At 50.6% G+C, this 12,716-nt stretch overlaps 1 protein-coding gene across 6 annotated transcripts in view; it reads left to right on the plus strand.

The window, feature by feature from the left end:
* The window catches only part of fam13b (family with sequence similarity 13 member B), a 117,480-nt gene that overhangs the window by 73,070 nt on the left and 31,694 nt on the right, over window positions 1-12,716 (plus strand). The window lies entirely within an intron of this gene.

Consider the following 12,716-nt stretch of genomic DNA (forward strand, 5'->3'; position numbering starts at 1 on the left):
TGGAGACTCATTCTCCACGCCCCCCGATGCCGACAGAAGGAAAGTCTTCGACATCATTAGTCTTTCCGACACGGAAGACCCTCGGTACCGCTAGCCTATAGGACTCGGCATAAGCCCAGTCCCGCCGATGACAGTGATATCTTAGTCTCAAAACACATACCTAAAAATACATCCAGCAGTCGGGCCCGTCAGTAGCCCCGATACTTCTACCTAAGCTGAGTCCATCAGTTCAACCTTAAAAATGTTGCACCATAATCATATAGCCATTTATCATGGAATTATATTTGCAACAAGTCTCACGGACATCTAGTCTGACCCCCTGTCAAAGGGCAAGACAGAGAGATCCAAAGCCCTAATCTAACAGCACCTCTTCTGAGAGAACTTAGTGCACATCCATCTTTCAATCAGCCCACACTCCGCCGACACCGATGGCGGAATCAATAAGGTGCTCGGGACCCAGCCTCCTGGACCATATGCGGTTCTTGCTACTCTCATCAACGCAATATATTGAGACGCCACTAGCTATCTAACACCCGGAGAAGCAGCCCCAGAGCCGATTGCTTCAGACGTGATTCTTTCGCTCCAGAAGGCCCTCCTCTGGATCCTAACAGCTGCCCTGCATGGGCCTACTCCCGAAACCTCCTCTCGGGCTCGAAAAAGTATTTTTCAAAACAACAATTGGTCTCCCTCCCTCCATACGGAAGGGCCTGACAGTTATATCCTTCCCATCCTCTAGATCAGAGGGAAAATTTCCACTGCTCTTCTCCGCAAAGACGAGATTTTTTCCCTCTACACTATTCCTCTTACTCTGATGGTAGATCCAATGTCTCCCATCCTAATATTAGCCTCAATCCCGCTTACTACTGCCATCCCTATAGCTCTTGTTCAGGCTGACGCCTTACTGGCACCCCCTATGGCTGCTATATGGGACCTCCTCCGTCGTCTCTCAAACTCTCCTGGATCCCCTCACTTCCCTAGGGCAATCAATCTAATCCCTGATACCTACCCTTCAGAGAACACCCTAAAGAGGAGATATTCTAGACCAAAGAGATTCCCCTCTCCGGCTAAAGTTAAAAAAACACTTTTCCCCTGACATCGAGTCTGGCCTTTTCCAGATCTCAGGGTTGCTTTCCGTCTCCACTTATCGGTCAAGGAGCCGGCGATGTCCGTTGACACCTCCAGGGTCATATGACCAACAAACTCCTATGGTCCATCATTTCCTCTCCGCCTAAGCGGTGCCTATTCACCTACTCACATTCTGTGATGACCCATGGGCCTTGTAGTCCTGCTCAGGACATTGTAATTCCTGATGAAGATGAAAACTTGGGTTTTTTACCTTCCCAGTCTGAACTGGATTCCTCTCAGCCAGATCTTTCCCAGGCAGATCTGGGAACCTTGCACCTGCAAGAAAGTTGTCTCCCAGAAGTATGTCAAACAAGCCCAGAGCCTACTTCTCCCGTATTCTTGCGCCGGGAGTTTTGTAAACAACAGAGAAGTTTGGATTCAGCTTCGCGCAGGAGTGCGAGGATTGCAGCTAAGAATGTGGCCAATTAAGACTGCTTCTCGTGAGAATCTTTGGGGAGTCACACATCTGGTCTCAGAGTTAGCTTTCGGTTCTGATTCCCAGAGAACTGCTTCGGCGGGAAGCTAGACTCTATTTAGGTGTTTTACCCGCGTAGTAACTTCGCGGAGTCAATTCGTCAGCCTACGGAGCGAGTTGTGTCTGGACAGCGCGCTCCGGTTCAAGCCTCGCTCCTGCTCAAGCCTTGCCTTGCTATCCAGCCTTCGCCTTGCTTCCCAGCCTTTGTTTATCTACGGACTTTGCCTTGTTTCCCAGGATTAATCCTTGCCTTGTTCCACGGATTTATCAAGTTATTCCACGGACCTTGTTCTTGTTCTTAGTTACCTTGTTCCACGTTCAAGCCTTGTTTCAAGTATCAAGTTATTTCCTAGCCTCGCTCAAGTTTCATGGACTAAAGGACCTTGTCATCTCCCCTCACTTTGCTTGGCAAAGTGAGTGTTTCGGTTATTGGATTACAACTTTGGACCTTAATATTTCTTATTGGACATTGCTTTTTTGGACTAATTCTGACCTTTCCTGAAAGGTCTAATTCTGGACTATTTTCTACACTAGTTTTTATTAACTTTATATAATCCTACAATAAAGATATTAGATAGATTCTGGCCTCTGTGTATGGTTATTGGTGCTCTGCAGCCTGGGTCGTGACAGTTTGACTCCGCCACCCTAAGCACCAATTAACCTCGGCCAGAATGTCTACCGGAGTCGTACCTGGGCCGAGCGGCCAGCCGATTACCTACACCATCGACAAGGAAGAGGTGGACCGAATCCGTGATAAGCTCAATGCACAGGATGGAGAAATAAGGGGTTTGAAGGAACGCGGAGTTCGTCTTCCGGCCATGGCGTTGCCAACCAAGTTTACTGGAGAAGCTTCTAAGGTTCATGTCTTCCGTCGCCAATGTCAAGCTTATCTGGAGGCCCGTGCTGCCGAGTTTCCCCAAGAAGACATCAAGGTGGCATGGGTTTACAGTCTTCTAGACGGGCCAGCGGCCAGCTGGGCGACGGCACTGTTCGACCAAGCCTCTCCGCACCTAAGATCAGCGCAACACTTCTTGGACCACCTCAAGGAGACTTGGGGAATCGAGGACAATTTGGAGGCAGCCGGTCACAAACTCCGTCGCCTTTTCCAAGGAGACAGACCTATGTCTCAGTATATAGCCGAGTTCCGAGTGCTGGCCCACAACACCGGCTGGAAGGATGTAGCCCTCAGGGGACAATTCCGGGAGGGTCTCAACATTGAAATGCTGGAAGAAATCTCCAAGGTGGATCCTCCCCAGACCCTCGAGGCACTCATTGATCAATGTTTACGGGCTGAAGTCATGATTGCCAACAGGAAACAGTGGGTTCGAGGCCAGGGCAGTAGAGCCGGGGCAAAACCCCCCGCTCCCGCCAGCGTTCAGCCACGTCCGGTGTGGAGACCCCCACCGCCAACCCCATACCCCAGAGGAGGCGAGGAGGTGCCGATGCAGTTGGGCAATGTGCGTCCCAGACTAGATGCCGCCGAGAAGGCCCGTCGTCAACGCTTAAACCTCTGCTGGTACTGCGGGAACGGGGGCCACTTCGCCAGAGAGTGCCCAGCCAAAGGGAAGCCTGCCGCCCGTCTTGCGGCGGCGTCCTCCACGGAGACGAAGGCGTCTGAGCCGACTGGCACACAGCCGGCGGGGGAAGCCAACGACCGGGTGTAGAGGGGCTCGCCAACCCGGTCAAAAAATCCATCCAAGAGCCGCCAACCGGGGTCCTGTTCCTTCTCGTGGTCACATTATGGTCAGCAAAAAGGGGACCCGTCATGATCCACGCCATGATAGACTCTGGAGCTACCAACAATTTCATCGATAGAGAGTATGCCGACTCTCTGGGATTACAATATCATGATTTCAAGAATGCCCGTGTGGTGCAAGCCATAGACGGCCGCCCCCTCAAGACGGGCCCCGTAAGTCAGTGGTCGGAACCCACCAGGATGTGGATAAGGGAACATATGGAAGAGATTTCCTTCTTTGTTACCGAGGTTCCCCATTTCCCTGTGATTTTGGGAATTCCATGGCTGACTCTCCACGACCCTAACATCTCCTGGTCCAACAGAGAACTGCAGTTTGCTTCACCGTACTGCCAAAACCATTGCCTCGTAGCCAAGGTATGCCATGCCACAGACACCGAGCCCATCATCACCTTGCCAAAGAAGTACTCCGAGTATTGGGATGTATTCAATGAGAAAGAAGCCGAAAAATTACCCCCACATAGACCTTATGACTGTGCCATTGACTTGGTGGAGGGGGCCCCGATCCCGCGAGGGCATCTCTACTCCCTGACTGAGCCAGAGCAAGAAGCTCTCAGGGAATTCCTAGAGACAAACCTTCGCAAGGGGTTCATCAGACCCTCTCAATCCCCAGCCGCCTCCCCAGTGATGTTTGTGAAGAAGAAGTCAGGGGAACTACGCTTGGTGGTGGACTACAGAGCATTGAACAATATCACCAAGCGGAACAGCTATCCCCTGCCTTTAATCTCGGATCTACTGGATCGGCTTCGAGGAGCCAAGGTTTACACCAAGCTGGATCTTCGGGGGGCTTACAACTTAGTTCGCATCAGGGAAGGGGACGAGTGGAAGACCGCCTTCCAGACCAAATTCGGATTATTTGAGTCCCGAGTTATGAATTTCGGTTTATGCGGAGCCCCCGCAACGTTCCAGCATTTTGTCAATGACATTTTTCAGGACTATCTAGACAGGTTCTTGATAATCTACCTGGACGATTTTTTGGTGTTTTCCAGATCACAATCAGAACATGAGAACCACGTCAAAATGGTGTTACAACGATTGCGGGATCATGGACTTTATGCCAAGCTGGAAAAATGCGCTTTTGATCTACAAGAGGTAGATTTCCTTGGTTACCGCATCTCGCCTCTAGGGCTTTCCATGGACCCAGCCAAAGTTTCAGCAGTATTGGAATGGCGGGCGCCAACTAACAAGAAAGAGGTGCAGCGTTTCTTGGGGTTCGCGAACTACTACCGCAAGTTCATTCCAGATTTTGCCCGCTGGTCCGACCCCATCACTAGCTGCATCCGTGGAAAGCAGCCTTTCCGCTGGACTGATCAAGCAGAGAAAGGGTTCCAGCAACTAAAGAAACTATTCACCTCCCAGCCAATTCTACAGCACCCAAATCCTGGAACCCCTTTTGTGGTGCAAGCGGACGCCTCTGATGTGGCAATTGGGGCTGTACTCTTACAACCGGTGGGAGATCACCTCCACCCCTGTGCCTTTTATTCTCGTCAACTAACCACACCAGAGAGGAATTACACCATTTGGGAAAAAGAACTACTGGCCATAAAGGCAGCCTTTGAAACTTGGAGACATTGGCTAGAAGGGGCCAAATTTCCCATTGAAGTCCACACTGATCATCGTAATCTAGAACATCTAAGAACTGCCCGCAAACTAAATCAGAGGCAGCAACGTTGGGCTTTATTCTTTGAACGTTTCAACTTCCAGATCCATTATGTGACCCCAGCCCAAACCAAGCAAGCAGACGCCCTGTCACGTAAACCGGAATACGCTGCAGGACGCAAGGAGACCTTTGAATCCCAACTGCTACAACCTGAGAACTTTGCCACGCTCACGGTGGGGAACACCAAATCCATTCCCATTGGTTCAACTTCCCCTACTCCAGGACCCATCTGTGCTCAAGAAATCAGGGCTAGTCAGCAAGCAGATGCCTGGGCGCAGGACCAACTTCGCCAAGGTCTGCATTTCCCCTTTTCGCTTAAAGATGGGCTGCTCTGCTATAGAAATCATGTCTATATCCCACCCGGACCGGGCAGAGAAAAAGCGCTTCGTCTGTGTCATGACTGCAAACCAGCAGGACACTTCGGACTATTTAAAACTATGCATTTGATCCTAAGGGATTTTTGGTGGCCCAAGATCCGCAAGGATGTGGAAAAATATGTCAACACCTGCCCAGTATGCCAGCGCTCCAAGATACGAAGGGAGAAGCCCTCAGGGCTTTTACACCCCCTTCCTACCCCATCTCGCCCATGGGAAATAATTTCCGCGGATTTCATCACTGACCTACCACCTTCCTGTGGATTCACCACGATCTTAGTGGTGGTGGACCTATTCACCAAGTTAGCCCATTTCATTCCCTGCGAAGGCCTCCCCACGGCCAAGGAAACTGCGGATCTATTTCTTCAACATGTCTTCAGACTACATGGATTGCCCAAGAGTTTAGTCACAGACCGTGGATCTCAATTCACCTCTCGTTTTTGGAAGGCACTACAAAAACTATTGGGCATAGACTCTCGCTTATCTTCAGCTCATCATCCCCAAACAGATGGGCAAACGGAGCGCACCAATGCCACTTTGGAGCAGTATCTTCGCTGTTATGTAAACTATCAACAGGACAATTGGGCTTCTCTGTTACCACTGTCTGAGTTTGCCTACAACAATGGAGTTCAAGCTTCTACAAAAGAAACGCCGTTCTTTGCAAACTACGGCTTCCATCCACGTTTCTTTCCCCCTGTCATTGAAACTTCAGAGGTTCCCGCAGCAGAGGATTGGCTGCAGGAACTCACAGCGGTGCAACAACTTTTGCTCCAGCAACTGGACCAAGCCAAGGAGGACTATAAACGCCACGCTGACAAACATCGCCAGCCGGGCCCTGAAATCAAGGTAGGAGATCGGGTTTTCCTGTCCACTCGCTTTCTGCCCTCCCACCGCCCTTGCCGGAAGTTAGATGCCCGTTTCATTGGTCCCTATCCAGTGGTGGCGCAATTAAACCCCGTGACTTTCAAACTCCAACTTCCGCGTTCAATGCGCATTCACCCAGTGTTTCACCGTTCCCTGCTCCTTCCGGCGGATGGTGTGCGACCTGATACAGACCAACCGGCCCCCCCTCCTGTTTTGATGAATGGGGAGGAGGAGTTCGAGGTTGAGGACATTTTGGATTCTCGCTTTCACCGCCGCCGCCTACAATATCTCATTGACTGGGTGGGTTTTGGCCCTGAGGAACGCTCTTGGGAAGACGCCTCCACAGTCCATGCCCCTGATCTAACCCGTCGCTTTCATCAGACCTATCCCACCAAACCGCGACCTCGCGCCTCGGGGAGAGGGCCCCAGTTTGGGAGGGGCCTTGAGGAGGGGGATAGTGTGATGACCCATGGGCCTTGTAGTCCTGCTCAGGACATTGTAATTCCTGATGAAGATGAAAACTTGGGTTTTTTACCTTCCCAGTCTGAACTGGATTCCTCTCAGCCAGATCTTTCCCAGGCAGATCTGGGAACCTTGCACCTGCAAGAAAGTTGTCTCCCAGAAGTATGTCAAACAAGCCCAGAGCCTACTTCTCCCGTATTCTTGCGCCGGGAGTTTTGTAAACAACAGAGAAGTTTGGATTCAGCTTCGCGCAGGAGTGCGAGGATTGCAGCTAAGAATGTGGCCAATTAAGACTGCTTCTCGTGAGAATCTTTGGGGAGTCACACATCTGGTCTCAGAGTTAGCTTTCGGTTCTGATTCCCAGAGAACTGCTTCGGCGGGAAGCTAGACTCTATTTAGGTGTTTTACCCGCGTAGTAACTTCGCGGAGTCAATTCGTCAGCCTACGGAGCGAGTTGTGTCTGGACAGCGCGCTCCGGTTCAAGCCTCGCTCCTGCTCAAGCCTTGCCTTGCTATCCAGCCTTCGCCTTGCTTCCCAGCCTTTGTTTATCTACGGACTTTGCCTTGTTTCCCAGGATTAATCCTTGCCTTGTTCCACGGATTTATCAAGTTATTCCACGGACCTTGTTCTTGTTCTTAGTTACCTTGTTCCACGTTCAAGCCTTGTTTCAAGTATCAAGTTATTTCCTAGCCTCGCTCAAGTTTCATGGACTAAAGGACCTTGTCATCTCCCCTCACTTTGCTTGGCAAAGTGAGTGTTTCGGTTATTGGATTACAACTTTGGACCTTAATATTTCTTATTGGACATTGCTTTTTTGGACTAATTCTGACCTTTCCTGAAAGGTCTAATTCTGGACTATTTTCTACACTAGTTTTTATTAACTTTATATAATCCTACAATAAAGATATTAGATAGATTCTGGCCTCTGTGTATGGTTATTGGTGCTCTGCAGCCTGGGTCGTGACACATTCGTATGTTTTGTTTTGTTTTTTCTTCAACTGCTATGCTGTCACGACCCAGGCTGCAGAGCACCAATAACCATACACAGAGGCCAGAATCTATCTAATATCTTTATTGTAGGAATATATAAAGTTAATAAAAACAAGTGTAGAAAATAGTCCAGAATTAGACCTTCCAGGAAAGGTCAGAATTAGTCCAAAAAAGCAATGTCCAATAAGAAATATTAAGGTCCAAAGTTGTAATCCAATAACCGAAACACTCACTTTGCCAAGCAAAGTGAGGGGAGATGACAAGGTCCTTTAGTCCATGAAACTTGAGCGAGGCTAGGAAATAACTTGATACTTGAAACAAGGCTTGAACGTGGAACAAGGTAACTAAGAACAAGAACAAGGTCCGTGGAATAACTTGATAAATCCGTGGAACAAGGCAAGGATTGATCCTGGGAAACAAGGCAAAGTCCGTAGATAAACAAAGGCTGGGAAGCAAGGCGAAGGCTGGATAGCAAGGCAAGGCTTGAGCAGGAGCGAGGCTTGAACCGGAGCGCGCTGTCCAGACACAACTCGCTCCGTAGGCTGACGAATTGACTCCGCGAAGTTACTACGCGGGTAAAACACCTAAATAGAGTCTAGCTTCCCGCCGAAGCAGTTCTCTGGGAATCAGAACCGAAAGCTAACTCTGAGACCAGATGTGAGACTCCCCAAAGATTCTCACGAGAAGCAGTCTTAATTGGCCACATTCTTAGCTGCAATCCTCGCACTCCTGCGCGAAGCTGAATCCAAACTTCTCTGTTGTTTACAAAACTCCCGGCGCAAGAATACGGGAGAAGTAGGCTCTGGGCTTGTTTGACATACTTCTGGGAGACAACTTTCTTGCAGGTGCAAGGTTCCCAGATCTGCCTGGGAAAGATCTGGCAGAGAGGAATCCAGTTCAGACTGGGAAGGTAAAAAACCCAAGTTTTCATCTTCATCAGGAATTACAATGTCCTGAGCAGGACTACAAGGCCCATGGGTCATCACACTATCCCCCTCCTCAAGGCCCCTCCCAAACTGGGGCCCTCTCCCCGAGGCGCGAGGTCGCGGTTTGGTGGGATAGGTTTGATGAAAGCGACGGGTTAGATCAGGAGCATGGACTGTGGAGGCGTCTTCCCAGGAGCGTTCCTCAGGGCCAAAACCCACCCAGTCAATGAGATATTGTAGGCGGCGGCGGTGAAAGCGAGAATCCAAAATGTCCTCAACCTCGAACTCCTCCTCCCCATTCATCAAAACAGGAGGGGGGGCCGGTTGGTCTGTATCAGGACGCACACCATCCGCCGGAAGGAGCAGGGAACGGTGAAACACTGGGTGAATGCGCATTGAACGCGGAAGTTGGAGTTTGAAAGTCACGGGGTTTAATTGCGCCACCACTGGATAGGGGCCAATGAAACGGGCATCTAACTTCCGGCAAGGGCGGTGGGAGGGCAGAAAGCGAGTGGACAGGAAAACCCGATCTCCTACCTTGATTTCGGGGCCCGGCTGGCGATGTTTGTCAGCGTGGCGTTTATAGTCCTCCTTGGCTTGGTCCAGTTGCTGGAGCAAAAGTTGTTGCACCGCTGTGAGTTCCTGCAGCCAATCCTCTGCTGCGGGAACCTCTGAAGTTTCAATGACAGGGGAAAAGAAACGTGGATGGAAGCCGTAGTTTGCAAAGAACGGCGTTTCTTTTGTAGAAGCTTGAACTCCATTGTTGTAGGCAAACTCAGACAGTGGTAACAGAGAAGCCCAATTGTCCTGTTGATAGTTTACATAACAGCGAAGATACTGCTCCAAAGTGGCATTGGTGCGCTCCGTTTGCCCATCTGTTTGGGGATGATGAGCTGAAGATAAGCGAGAGTCTATGCCCAATAGTTTTTGTAGTGCTTTCCAAAAACGAGAGGTGAATTGAGATCCACGGTCTGTGACTAAACTCTTGGGCAATCCATGTAGTCTGAAGACATGTTGAAGAAATAGATCCGCAGTTTCCTTGGCCGTGGGGAGGCCTTCGCAGGGAATGAAATGGGCTAACTTGGTGAATAGGTCCACCACCACTAAGATCGTGGTGAATCCACAGGAAGGTGGTAGGTCAGTGATGAAATCCGCGGAAATTATTTCCCATGGGCGAGATGGGGTAGGAAGGGGGTGTAAAAGCCCTGAGGGCTTCTCCCTTCGTATCTTGGAGCGCTGGCATACTGGGCAGGTGTTGACATATTTTTCCACATCCTTGCGGATCTTGGGCCACCAAAAATCCCTTAGGATCAAATGCATAGTTTTAAATAGTCCGAAGTGTCCTGCTGGTTTGCAGTCATGACACAGACGAAGCGCTTTTTCCCTGCCCGGTCCGGGTGGGATATAGACATGATTTCTATAGCAGAGCAGCCCATCTTTAAGCGAAAAGGGGAAATGCAGACCTTGGCGAAGTTGGTCCTGCGCCCAGGCATCTGCTTGCTGACTAGCCCTGATTTCTTGAGCACAGATGGGTCCTGGAGTAGGGGAAGTTGAACCAATGGGAATGGATTTGGTGTTCCCCACCGTGAGCGTGGCAAAGTTCTCAGGTTGTAGCAGTTGGGATTCAAAGGTCTCCTTGCGTCCTGCAGCGTATTCCGGTTTACGTGACAGGGCGTCTGCTTGCTTGGTTTGGGCTGGGGTCACATAATGGATCTGGAAGTTGAAACGTTCAAAGAATAAAGCCCAACGTTGCTGCCTCTGATTTAGTTTGCGGGCAGTTCTTAGATGTTCTAGATTACGATGATCAGTGTGGACTTCAATGGGAAAATTGGCCCCTTCTAGCCAATGTCTCCAAGTTTCAAAGGCTGCCTTTATGGCCAGTAGTTCTTTTTCCCAAATGGTGTAATTCCTCTCTGGTGTGGTTAGTTGACGAGAATAAAAGGCACAGGGGTGGAGGTGATCTCCCACCGGTTGTAAGAGTACAGCCCCAATTGCCACATCAGAGGCGTCCGCTTGCACCACAAAAGGGGTTCCAGGATTTGGGTGCTGTAGAATTGGCTGGGAGGTGAATAGTTTCTTTAGTTGCTGGAACCCTTTCTCTGCTTGATCAGTCCAGCGGAAAGGCTGCTTTCCACGGATGCAGCTAGTGATGGGGTCGGACCAGCGGGCAAAATCTGGAATGAACTTGCGGTAGTAGTTCGCGAACCCCAAGAAACGCTGCACCTCTTTCTTGTTAGTTGGCGCCCGCCATTCCAATACTGCTGAAACTTTGGCTGGATCCATGGAAAGCCCTAGAGGCGAGATGCGGTAACCAAGGAAATCTACCTCTTGTAGATCAAAAGCGCATTTTTCCAGCTTGGCATAAAGTCCATGATCCCGCAATCGTTGTAACACCATTTTGACGTGGTTCTCATGTTCTGATTGTGATCTGGAAAACACCAAAAAATCGTCCAGGTAGATTATCAAGAACCTGTCTAGATAGTCCTGAAAAATGTCATTGACAAAATGCTGGAACGTTGCGGGGGCTCCGCATAAACCGAAATTCATAACTCGGGACTCAAATAATCCGAATTTGGTCTGGAAGGCGGTCTTCCACTCGTCCCCTTCCCTGATGCGAACTAAGTTGTAAGCCCCCCGAAGATCCAGCTTGGTGTAAACCTTGGCTCCTCGAAGCCGATCCAGTAGATCCGAGATTAAAGGCAGGGGATAGCTGTTCCGCTTGGTGATATTGTTCAATGCTCTGTAGTCCACCACCAAGCGTAGTTCCCCTGACTTCTTCTTCACAAACATCACTGGGGAGGCGGCTGGGGATTGAGAGGGTCTGATGAATCCCTTGCGAAGGTTTGTCTCTAGGAATTCCCTGAGAGCTTCTTGCTCTGGTTCAGTCAGGGAGTAGAGATGCCCTCGCGGGATCGGGGCCCCCTCCACCAAGTCAATGGCACAGTCATAAGGTCTATGTGGGGGTAATTTTTCGGCTTCTTTCTCATTGAATACATCCCAATACTCGGAGTACTTCTTTGGCAAGGTGATGATGGGCTCGGTGTCTGTGGCATGGCATACCTTGGCTACGAGGCAATGGTTTTGGCAGTACGGTGAAGCAAACTGCAGTTCTCTGTTGGACCAGGAGATGTTAGGGTCGTGGAGAGTCAGCCATGGAATTCCCAAAATCACAGGGAAATGGGGGACCTCGGTAACAAAGAAGGAAATCTCTTCCATATGTTCCCTTATCCACATCCTGGTGGGTTCCGACCACTGACTTACGGGGCCCGTCTTGAGGGGACGGCCGTCTATGGCTTGCACCACACGGGCATTCTTGAAATCATGATATTGTAATCCCAGAGAGTCGGCATACTCTCTATCGATGAAATTGTTGGTAGCTCCAGAGTCTATCATGGCGTGGATCATGACGGGTCCCCTTTTTGCTGACCATAATGTGACCACGAGAAGGAACAGGACCCCGGTTGGCGGCTCTTGGATGGATTTTTTGACCGGGTTGGCGAGCCCCTCTACACCCGGTCGTTGGCTTCCCCCGCCGGCTGTGTGCCAGTCGGCTCAGACGCCTTCGTCTCCGTGGAGGACGCCGCCGCAAGACGGGCGGCAGGCTTCCCTTTGGCTGGGCACTCTCTGGCGAAGTGGCCCCCGTTCCCGCAGTACCAGCAGAGGTTTAAGCGTTGACGACGGGCCTTCTCGGCGGCATCTAGTCTGGGACGCACATTGCCCAACTGCATCGGCACCTCCTCGCCTCCTCTGGGGTATGGGGTTGGCGGTGGGGGTCTCCACACCGGACGTGGCTGAACGCTGGCGGGAGCGGGGGGTTTTGCCCCGGCTCTACTGCCCTGGCCTCGAACCCACTGTTTCCTGTTGGCAATCATGACTTCAGCCCGTAAACATTGATCAATGAGTGCCTCGAGGGTCTGGGGAGGATCCACCTTGGAGATTTCTTCCAGCATTTCAATGTTGAGACCCTCCCGGAATTGTCCCCTGAGGGCTACATCGTTCCAGCCGGTGTTGTGGGCCAGCACTCGGAACTCGGCTATATACTGAGACATAGGTCTGTCTCCTTGGAAAAGGCGACGGAGTTTGTGAC

The sequence above is a fragment of the Anolis carolinensis genome, chromosome 2 (genome assembly GCF_035594765.1).
Source record: "Anolis carolinensis isolate JA03-04 chromosome 2, rAnoCar3.1.pri, whole genome shotgun sequence".
In the NCBI taxonomy this organism is placed as follows: domain Eukaryota; kingdom Metazoa; phylum Chordata; class Lepidosauria; order Squamata; family Dactyloidae; genus Anolis; species Anolis carolinensis.